Below are 12,273 nucleotides of genomic sequence, written 5' to 3'. Positions count from 1 at the left end.
GCCTGAACACTTTCAGGACCGCAACGTCCTCTGGGCTCAGAACTACAAAACAGATCATCAAAACAAAATATAGATTAACACTGTGTAATAATTCCAAATATATTTATAATCCTGACATGACATAAAGATCAGGGGTTAAACCAGTCATCTTGTGTCTGCAGTGCACTACTCTTCTTCACTCCATGGTTAAATTGATACAGCTGTGGATACTCTCTACATAGCTGTTTGGTAATAGGGCCAGCCTTGACTCTGGTAAATATAGCCTATATAAAATTGTGTTTGGGTGGAGGGGAGAGTGTTACCTTAGCATTATGCCACATCAAAAAAAATCAATACATGAGCATGCTACACTGAAATTATGATTTAAATGTGACTGCAGTGTCACAATAAAAGATGCTTCCACTAACATGAACATCTTCGGTAGACCTTGATAGGTCCATGTGACAGGAGTCTGAAAGCTCTATGCAAAAAGCCATTAGCATACCAGGTCATCTAGCTTCAATGTAATGTAATAAAAATAAAAAAAACAAATTAAACGTTTGCCTTCAATGTATAAAATGGGGTGCATTTACCAACTCTTGGGGGCATTTAAAAAAATTAATTAAGAAATAAATGGTTAATAATATTGCTGAAGTGTAATGTAAACAACAGTGTAGTCCAGAAGCAATAGAAATGTGAGCCATCTTTTTCCAGATGATGGGTTACCTCTCTTTCCAAAGGATGAGGGTTTTTTGGATTTGCTCTTCTTCCAGTCGTCATCAGAGGAGTCTGAAGACCCATGTTTTTTGTGTTTCTTCTTCTTCTTCCTCTTCCGATCCTTATAAGAGTCATCTGAGTCATCTGAGTCAGAAGAGTCAGAGGAATCCCCATTCCTCATTTTGCGTTGCCCTTAAATTTAGAAAAAATAAAATGTTAGAAGTAAAATGAAATTAAAATTGTGTGGGCGTGGGGTTGCACACAGACGTGTGTAGCTATGTTGTTGTGGCTATAGTGTTTTGATTATCCCTGTATACTGTTTTATCTGTCCTGTTATTGTGTTGTATTTTTAATGTGACCTGTAATTTGACCTGCAAATTAGCTTAAAGCTATAATCTGGTGTAGTGCATCAAATGGCAACATTTATGTTTGAACTGTACACTGTCCCTTTTAAATAAATTGAAATTGAAAAACATTTTGTGGTCAACCTTGGTCCCCACAGTCTAAAAAATGGTTCTCTCTCCTGTAGTGCTGCATGCAGGGCGGACGTATTACGGCAACCGGACCTCGTAGAGACTCGCGGATGGTGTGGTGGATTCGGGTGAAAAGATACAATGGTTGCAGTTGCAGAGATATGTCAGCCGTGCATCCAGGACTACAGAAGAGAGATAGCGGATAGCGAGGGTTTGGAGATTTCAAGTCACTGACTAAACACTCTTTCAGTGATTGCTGTCAGAATATAGAGCCATTTAAAACTTATTTTAACACAAAAACATTGTTCCATAGACTCCTTTAGATTGTATTTACAGCCTTCCATGTTGGTTTCGGGAGGAACAGTATAGATACCTTTTGAAGTTGTGTGGCCGACCTCTGTGTGGAGAGCCTTCTCTCGGTTGAAGTCACGCTGCTCTTTCAGGAATCAGTTCTCCTCTTTCAAGAGACGGATTTCTTCCTTCAGTAGATGGTTCTCCCCTTTTAATTTTTGAAAGTCACCCTTTAACTTTGCCATGGTTGGTGCCTTTGTTGGTGCTTTTGTTGGTGCATTTTGTTGAATCTCTTCAACTAAAAATAGTGCAAAAAGATGTATTAAATACTTATCATGTTAAGATAATCTTATTATTTCACCGTGTTCACTCCCAAATTTGTGTTCAGTCATAAGCTGTTCTATTTCATTTACACTTCTAAGCTTTGTAGGTCCCTGAATACCCAGGTATGTGAACTAAAATTAAGATAAAAATAATTTAGGTTGTTTAGCTCGTCTTTAAGAATAGAGTTCCTAACAGCCTGGCGCCATGCAAGACCACTGTATGTACAACAAAGATTGAATAAAAAGCCATTAGTTTATGGTTACGACTGGTTATGGGGAAAACTTAAAATGGTTTATCTTACCATCATTGTCAGACTGAATCACCTGGTCATTGTCAGACTGGATCGACATTGCAGGGTTCTCCTCTGGTGCAGTGTGCTGCTTTCTTTTGGTTTTACGTGTGTTCGGCATGACTATAAGGGGTAAAGGAAATATATTAAGATACATTTTTCAGAAAGTAAAAAGACATTTGTAAACATGGTCAAGAGAATTTCATCAAAAAACCTCCACTTTTAAGTAGTAGTGAAAACAGTCAATCTACAAGTTCACAACGCATATGTGTATTTAATCTCTCTTCTGTATGAATAGAAAATTCTCAGCTATGATTAAAAAAGTCTCTCTGACAAGTCGTAGGCTTAATGTATCTCTAGAATGTAATAATATACATAAATAATAGTGTTTTTATCATGGTAGTTCTCAAAGTGGGGCCCAGAGACCTCCAGGGGTCCTTGAGGGGGTTCCAGTCTGGGAAGTCCCTAGCAAAATTAGTTAATAATTAGGCTAGTTAATATAGCAACAAAAAATATTTTAAACACTAACCCAAATTTGAATATTTTCTAAACATTTTAACAACACAGATCTTGTATAGGGGTCACTGGCACAAACATTTTTCAGATAGGTAGGCTATGTATTGTAAATACTGTACTTATTTTTAGGATTTAAAAAAAAATTAAATTATTGTCTGTAAAATAATCAAATTAATGAATAAAGTGTAGAGGACAAATAGTCAAAGTGCTGTTATGTATTCTCCAATAAACTACATTCATCCTAATCTTTTAATAAGCAGGACATGAAGCCTATGTGTCAAAGCTGTTATTATCATACTGTTAATACTCAGTTATATTAAAGCTTTTCATCATGTTCTGTTTAGCGGATGCTATTATATTGTTGTTTGTTTTGTTCACAGAATTGAATCTCATTATAGTTACCTCAGGTAACATCACCTGGACATTTGATTTCGTATCAATACTTAACTGATCATGTGGCTTGTAATGTAGCAGCTAATAAACCAGTGTGAATACAGACAGCTGATAAACGCAAGGAAGCTAAAGAGTAAAGACAGACCGACAGCTCAGGACAATACAAATGTGGATACATTTATGGACTCACACACGCAGTCGCACCAGACAAACTCGTGACAAACACGTGAAAACACGACACCTGACATGTAGCCTACTGAGAATATTATATGAGAGTGGAGTCTGTTTTTCCTCACCTTCAACCAACAAACCATCGGCCCTCTCCTCCACTTTGTGTCTGTCTACTTTTGCTACACGCGGTGCAGAGCGCGCGTAAACTCTCTCTCTCTCTCTCTCTCTCTCTCTCTCTTCCTCACAAAGTTAATCAAGACTCTAAGAAGTACAATTTATCCAAAAAGTTCAAGTAAATGGAGAAAAGGGGGGTCGCATGTCTTTCTTACCAAGGTGGAGGTATTGCAGAAGATCCGTGGGTGGTGGCCCGACTGCAATTTGCATCAAAACGTTATTGAATTATCTTCGCTTGCATCCAAGTTGCTTGTCCCCTCACGTTTCCGTGTGCGACGTATCATGCGTCATTGCGTCATTACGTGTACTTCGTTGAATGCCCGCGAAGAGACCCTCGGAAATGCGAGTCTGTGCAGTTTGAGACTCACTACTCTGCAAACCGTACGTAATATGACTTTGATAAGAAGATTACTTGAGAGGACAGCGCAAGGACGTAAACAGTTGATAGGATGGCTCCAGGAGGAGAGGCTATTGGCAAAGAAAAAAAGATGCCCTGTTTGCAACAACAAAATGAAATTCAAAAGAACAAACACGACCAAGGATGGCTATCGGTGGTAAGGGATCATTGCCACACATCCTTCTTCTTATTCTTTATTATTATTAGTATTATTATTATTATTATTATTATTATTATTATTATTATTATTATTATTATTATTATACATTGAAGTCAATGGCAAGTTGCATTTGTTTTCCTCCTAAAAATGACCATATTGACAATCTAATGTACTATCATTATGTAGGTGTTAACTCCTTCTAACTATCTTACAGTGCATACTTGCTATGTTGAATGAATTATTGAAATACTTTTTTTTTTTTTTCTGCAAGAATAGTACAGCAAATACAGTTACCTCTTCAGCACTAGAGGCCCTGTATATGGGTCCTTTAGCATAAAAAGCCTGGTGCTTGTTTCAATTGTGGTCATGTATGTTATGTTACAGGAGCTGCAGAAAATCAATTCACAGGGGCAGGAATATCACAAGGTCCATCAGAGATGGCTCAATATTCTCTTGGTCTCACATGTCATTATCATCATGGATGAAAATCATGCACAGGTTGGTTGCTCTCTCTCTCTGCCTCTCACTTCAGTTCAAATAGCTTTGTAGGCATGATGTAACACTACATATTTTGACAAGTTAAACATTTATCTCTTATGCTCTCTTGCAAGATGCATAAATGTGTTTTGTTACGCAATATTAACGCCCAGTGAGAGCTGATAAAACAACATTGGCTTTTTCTTGCGTCTTAGTTAATTTAATTTTATCTTAAGACTATTCCAATCAGGCTGACCTGATACTGTACATGCAGATACCATGATGTACACAGTGTGTCTTAATATAAATAGCTAACTGCATACACATATTACATAGTCAATCCAAAAAAATCCAAGAAATCACACATGTTCATCCATCCCAACATGTACAACATGCACAATGGCTATCATAGGCACCAACCTAACTATAATTTCCCCTCCCTGACTCCAAAACTCTCCCATCCTTGTTGCTAATACATAGTTGTCCTCTTTTTTGGGTCAGTTTCTCACAGGGTTTGAGGCGCAGACATGTGGATATGCTAGAGGATGGAGTATGTGGGAGCAGCAAATCACTGACTAGGGTGACTACACTTCTACGTGAAATTTGCTGTGCAGCAGTCAGACGACTAGAGAGAAGAAGGGAAATGCAAATTGGAGGGAGAAGAGCTTTCGTAGCGATAGATGAGAGCAAGTTCAGACACAAAAGAAAGGTAAGCTTGTATTTTGTTAATAAAGTATCAATTTCTGTTTTGTGTTGTATGGTGCAGTATTTAGTAGCTGTTAAAACAAGGACAATAGGTTTTAAAGAAATGAAAGGGATAGTCCACTCAAAAACCATCTACAATCTATAAAGCACCAATGCGATTGCGACTTTAACATTCTCAAATGTTGCATTTAAGTTGGACTGCCTTTAAGCATGACATTTTGTTTATTTTCAGTATGGACGTGGACGATTTGGAAAGACCTGGCGACGTCGCTCGTGGGTCTTTGGGATGATGGAAGTCAGGCGGTCCCGCAGACGCCCTGTTTTAAAACTGGTTGAAAATCGATCCAGGAGGAGATTGCTCCCAATCATTAGAAAATATGTTAGACCTGGAAGTGAAATCATTAGTGATTGCTGGCGTTCCTACAACCAGTTGTCCCATGACGGCTACATACACTACCAGGTAAACCACCAAAGGTATTTTGTCCACCCTGGGACTGGTGCTCACACACAGCACGTTGAACGGGCATGGCGGACTTATAAGGAGGACATCTACAGGTACAGGGGGAACCTGACAGAGAAGGCCTTGAAGATGAACTTAAGGTTCATCGAGTGGAACCACTGGCTCGGGAAAGAGCATAGGAAGGGCATTCTTGGACGCCTATTTAAAGACATAAGAGCATTTTACAAAGTGTAACCAGTGATGAAGTACTGGACTGCGTTGTGTTCACCTCTGTTGTCATCGTTTTCCGATTGAATAAAACACTAGTACTATGCAAAATTATGCAAGGAATTTGTAGATGCCAACAAACCCCTGCAGGAAAAAATCGAAAAAATGAGGAAGGCCACAGAGCTGCTCCCCATCAAATACAAAATTCCCAAGTGATGGGTCAAGCTCTATAGTGCAGTAGTTTGATATTGTTCAATAATTTCCACAAGGATGTTGTCAGCCTTACTCATTTTATTTTACATTTCATACAAGATGCAACTGCACTTTGAACTTTTTGTACTTGTTTATAACATGTCCTACTTGTTTTGAAATACACTTGAAAGCTACGCCACTGTGTTGTACTTTATGTATTGAAGTTACTCTTGTCTTGTGTTTTTGCAGATTAAGATTAAAATTAAACTCTTTTTTTGTCACAGGTTGTGTGAAGGAGTGTAACAAAATGCATTGTATCTTTATGTAAAGGAAAGTACATGGTAATATCATTGAAACAAACCACGCTTCCTTTTACAGTACAATTCCACCTTCCTTACAGGGTAACTACTCTGTAAAACTCTGATATCACCCCGATATTTACCTGATAATTATCAGGGAGATATGGGAGTTTTTGCCAGGTACCATGTTCAAAACTACACAGGATTATAATCTACAGTTACCAGGAAAGTACATGGTAATATCATTGAAACAAACCACGCTTCCTTTTACAGTACAATTCCACCTTCCTTACAGGGTAACTACTCTGTAAAACTCTGATATCACCCCGATATTTACCTGATAATTATCAGGGAGATATGGGAGTTTTTGCCAGGTACCATGTTCAAAACTACACAGGATTATAATCAACAGTTACCAAGAAAGTACATGGTAATATCATTGAAACAAACCACGCTTCCTTTTACAGTACAATTCCACCTTCCTTACAGGGTAACTATTCTGTAAAACTCTGATATCACCCCGATATTTACCTGATAATTATCAGGGAGATATGGGAGTTTTTGCCAGGTACCATGTTCAAAACTACACAGGATTATAATCTACAGTTACCAGGAAAGTACATGGTAATATCATTGAAACAAACCACGCTTCCTTTTACAGTACAATTCCACCTTCCTTACAGGGTAACTACTCTGTAAAACTCTGATATCACCCCGATATTTACCTGATAATTATCAGGGAGATATGGGAGTTTTTGCCAGGTACCATGTTCAAAACTACACAGGATTATAATCTACAGTTACCAAGAAAGTACATGGTAATATCATTGAAACAAACCACGCTTCCTTTTACAGTACAATTCCACCTTCCTTACAGGGTAACTATTCTGTAAAACTCTGATATCACCCCGATATTTACCTGATAATTATCAGGGAGATATGGGAGTTTTTGCCAGGTACCATGTTCAAAACTACACAGGATTATAATCTACAGTTACCAGGAAAGTACATGGTAATATCATTGAAACAAACCACGCTTCCTTTTACAGTACAGTTCCACCTTCCTTACAGGGTAATTCACAAGGTTTTACCTGATAATGTAAATTGTAACTACTGGGTAATTAGAAAGTAATTACTTGGTAAATAGTTGCAAGTTACACCCTCACTGTCACCACACAGGTTGACTGGTAATACATAATCTATAACTCCCGGATAAATACCTGGTAGTTTTCAGTATATTTCTAGTAAATACTAGATAACTAGTTGGTATTTACCAGGTAAATATCAGGTAACTACCACGTAAATAAGTGGTAGTTACCAGGTAAATATGTGATCATTTTGAGTAAATACCTGGTAATTACCAGGTAAATATCTAAGTTATTATCACCCTAACAAAGTCACATATAGACACATTCAGTGGGTTTATAGTCTACAATATGCAATTGCAGGATATCTACCTGGTAATTATTGGGTAAATACCAGGTAACTTGTTGGTATTTACCAGATAAATATCAGGTAAATATTTTTAACTACCGGGTTTAAAATCTACAATCTACAATTACTGTGTATCTACCAGGTAATTATTGGGTAAATGCCTGGTAGTAGTCAGGAAAATATCTTGTAAATACTGTGTAATTACCTGGTAATAACCTGGTAAGTACTTGGTATTTACCTGGTAAGTACTTGGTAATTGCATTTAATTACCTGGTTATTACCTAGTAAATACATCTTATTAGCAGGTAATTAGCTGGTTATTACCGTACTGTAAAAGGAAGCGTTACCATGACGGCTGTGTTTCAGACAGTGATCAGAAAGCCCCAAGGCTGCACGGGGAAAAAAGCAATAGGCATCCTTTAATACTGTAATACTGGTCCAGAGTGTTATCCCCGGTGGCACACGTAATATGCTGTATTTTGGTACTTCATGGCAGAAGTTTGCTCAAAACGTATGTTGAACTAGAGTGGGTGGTTCCAACTTGCCTCCAATATTGTACTTTAATGCCTAAAAAATAGCACTTGTTTCTTTGACATTTATCACAGGACTTGACTGTCTGTTGGCACCTTGCTGTTTCAGCCCAGAGAGGTCAGAGTTCAGACATCAAGCCTGGAGTTCAAAGTGTTTACTGTTGTGCTTGAAGACACCCCATCAGGACAAACTACTGACCACAAAGACACTATACCAGCCCAAAACACTGACACAATATGATAACATTTTAAAGTTCTCTTCTTGCCAAGTTGCAGAAATATTATAGCGATATTAATATATCTAGTCAGACATGCAACAATCTAATTCTTATGATTGTAAACCATGGAAACGGCCATTTTAAATTAGATTAGATTAGATTAGATACAAATGCTGGAGTCTCTACACAAGTCTTAACCTCTGGTACAAAATAATCCAAGACAAAAATCCAAGACAGGCCATGTTTAATGGAAATGATATACATTCTCTCCCTGCCACTGTGATTTGAGTTCCATTTGTCACGGGCTGTGGTGGGTTATTGCTTTGAAAATAACTTTTATAAATTTATAAATACTATGTAATAACTCTCCACTTCACTCCTAATTAATTGAAAGAGCTTGAACATAGCTTGTTTAAAGTATATGAATAACACTAAACATTTTTGCTGGTAAAGTTTTTACCTTGGCAAAATGTTGTCCTGGAAATACCTTTTATAGTGGGAACTAATACAAAGTTGGTTTTGAGTACTTGGTCTCTCTGTGGACAGATTGTGTCAATATGAGTTGAGATGAAAACAAAGGCCTAGTTCGAAGACAGGTGTGGTCCGAACCATAAACACTGAATAATTGTGTAATAATGAAGTAATGACTACTGAGCAGTCATGGGTCAGAACAACAACACATTAACATTCAAAATATAATATTAATCTATTCATAATAATAATAAAATTCAATCTGTTAAATTCAATTGAATTTGATCTGTTGGTTCTGAAAGAATACTGGTGAGGGTCCAGGCTGGCAGGGATGTTGTCTGTGATGTGCTGGATGACCAGTGCCACAGGGCGGTAGTCATTTAGACTAGACACTGCAGATTTTTTGGGTACAGGGAAGATGGTGGCTGTCTTGAAGCAGTTGGGAACACGCTCTTCTGTGTGAGTTATGAGTACAAATGTCAGTATTAACATCGACTAGCTGATTCTCACATGTTTTTAGTATATGTTTTTAGGCCCAGCAGCTTTACTCATATTCACTCTCAGCAGGATTTTTCTCACATCTGCTGTGGTTACTGACAGTGGCCTGCCCTCTGACGTTTGATCACATTTGTCTGTCTGGCTGATAAATCAATCCTCACACAAAACAATATGTAGCAAAGCGTTAGGGAGCTACTGGTAATGGTAATTCAAATAGAACAGCAATGCAGTCAAACTGATTTTGGAAGCAATGCAGTCAAACTGATTTTGGAAGCAATGCAGTCAAAATGATTTTGTCAAAATCAGCATTGCGACATGAGGCTCAGCACCTTTTGCTTAACAGCAAACTTGCATCCTTTTCATTGCATTGGACCTTAGTGCCTTGAAATGAAGACATACCTTCCAAAATGCATAAATAAATAAATTGAGACTAATATTCTACTCAGGGCCCTTACACACAGGGAGAAAATGCCCCAAATTTAGAAAAAATACTGTGGATAAAAAACCCTAATGACCTTTAGGAACCCTCCAAAAATCAGTGTATTCATTCAGTATATTTACCAGTTTCATAAGACAGTTGACGTGATGCATGTAATGTAAGCTGAACATAATTTGGAGCACTTGGGTAAAGCTTTACAGCTGGCCTTTGATTAGGACCTGGTCCACTGCTACCATGAGCAACTTGGCCATCAATGGACTATTACCTGTGCAGACACTTTAAAAGTACAAATAAATTCTACATATTTGAATTTGAATTTATAGATGATGACATTTCATATGTAACTTACACAGACCTCACATGCAATGGTCATGTCATCGACGTGTACAAAAAAATGTTTTCCTTCTGTCTGAAGTGGGCAAAAAGCATCAGTGCAGCCGCTCATGCATCATCACCTCCATCTAGCCTTTGGCTCAGAATGGTACCTGCTCTGCTAGATGGCTCCGTTAGAACAAATTGAAAGTAGCATTTGTTGAAATTTGTGGCTATGGCCTCTATTCGTGTCATCAATCTGGACACCTGTTCATCTAAAATGAATCCTCAATCCATTTTTTAACAGGGGAAACGCCACTCCTCAAGCAGCTATTCTGTATCCTTTAATCCTGATAATATGTTATTCATTTGTGAGGGAATAGTGTCTATCTGTCTTTCTATTTTCCATCTTTGTCCTTGTCATTAAACATCGTCATTATTATAACCACCCCAACACCCGCCACAAATCTGACTTTTCTTGCTATTTATACTATAGCATTGGAGGGGCACTTCACAAAGTGATGCTAGAGGGGTAATGACAGTGTCAAACTTTGAAGCTTAAGGCCACTGACCAGGCTGCTATATTTTGACAATACACTAACTTATTCTTACTTATTTTATTGTCTTTTAAATGTATTAATTCAGCCATAGTTTACCTACAGATTTTGAGCATATTAAATCAGGGATTGTCGCTAAATTAACATGTTTTGACTGTAAATTACAGTCATTAATTTTATTTTTATATTATTCTAAAGTTATTTTACATATTATAATATGAAAAAACACTGTAAGTATTAAGTTAGAAATAACAATATGCATTGTATACTGGTTTCTTGTTTGAATTTTTCATCCACATGCATAAGAATGTGTATGTATGTATATATGATGTATGAATGAGTCTTTGAGGATTCTGGAAATACAAATATATACAGCAGACTTGTCGTTAAAAAACGATCTCTGTTCCAAAGGATGAGGTAATGGTAATGACAGACAGAAACTGGGGCTAGTGTGGAATCATTTTTTCGTGAACACAAAAAACACAATAGTGAAAACATGTTTGTACTTTTTTCAAAGTTCATATTATCATTCTAAATTAATGAAATAAAAATAACGATGAATTGTTAAGATGAGTTTTTCTTTCTCTATATCTGTTTGACAGCTACTCAGATTCACAGTTGCTGATGTCTCAATGATCTAATGTCCAAAGGCAGTGACATCTTGGATAGATGGTGGATGGGTGGATGGATGGCATACTCTGCTTTTCTCCTGTTGGGAAAATTGGCTTAAAGTCCGTAGTGTGACTAAACACACATAGCTTATAAATCTCAAGATTCCTCTAATAGATGATAAGAATAGATAGTCATTACATATAATATCTCCTCAACTCCCACATTCCATCTTAATAATTCCGCCCTCCGATTACAAACATAAGACCAGGGTCCTGATATGAAAGCTTGAGTGATGCCTCAAAATAGCTGTGCGCTCACTGTATCACCTTCCATGGAATTAGGCCTCAGGCATATGGCTTAACAAGATTAGCTGGCCAACTAATTTAACAAAGGCACACTAATTGTTTAATGAAGATATTGAATATTCAGGGCATATTGTGTTCCATAAGCTATGACTTAATAACTGTCTGCAGTCCAAATGAGAGCCATCCTTTACAATACTAACTGGTGTTCCAGAAGAAAAAAGTGCCATTGCTCATTTTTTTTTCTTTTTTTTTTTTTTTTTATGTGGTAGGCCTGCTGTTCACAAAGAAACAAACTCATGCCCCGTCAAATAAATGAAAAAGGCAACCAGCAAAGAATGAATGTATATATTTTCACTGGAGACAGACTGTGGATACTGAACAAGCAGCATGCTCTCACTCCTAACTCGTCTAATGCAGCAGCTGGGTCAGTGGCCTTAAGCTTCAAACTAGGATGTCTACTTGCCCTTCTAGTGTCAGTTTAGCTCTGTGGTCCAACGTCTAGTTCAACTTTCAAAATAAAGCTTGCTGACACACATTTCATATATTATGACATATTATAAATTTTAGGTCATGGTTTGATTCGATTTAGGCTCAAAAACTTTGATAGGTTCAGGAAAAGATCATACTTCGGATTAAGATAACCATGTAACTTAAGTTTACCTCCCTAAGTCAC

The 12,273-nt window shown here is 37.4% G+C and overlaps 1 long non-coding RNA gene across 1 annotated transcript; it reads right to left on the bottom strand.

The window, feature by feature from the left end:
• Positions 1-1,654: 1,654 nt before the first annotated feature.
• LOC141014222 (uncharacterized) lies at positions 1,655-3,573 on the bottom strand. Its single transcript, XR_012180484.1, has 3 exons — positions 3,483-3,573; positions 2,086-2,196; positions 1,655-1,758 (listed from the first exon to the last, which is right to left on the bottom strand). It is a non-coding gene; the product is annotated as an uncharacterized lncRNA (long non-coding RNA).
• Between the last annotated feature and the right edge of the window lie 8,700 nt (positions 3,574-12,273).

Source organism: Pagrus major, chromosome 19 (genome assembly GCF_040436345.1).
Source record: "Pagrus major chromosome 19, Pma_NU_1.0".
Lineage (NCBI taxonomy): Eukaryota > Metazoa > Chordata > Actinopteri > Spariformes > Sparidae > Pagrus > Pagrus major.
The sequence above is the reverse complement of the archived record's forward strand: the minus strand, read 5'-3'. Positions and strand labels throughout refer to the sequence as shown.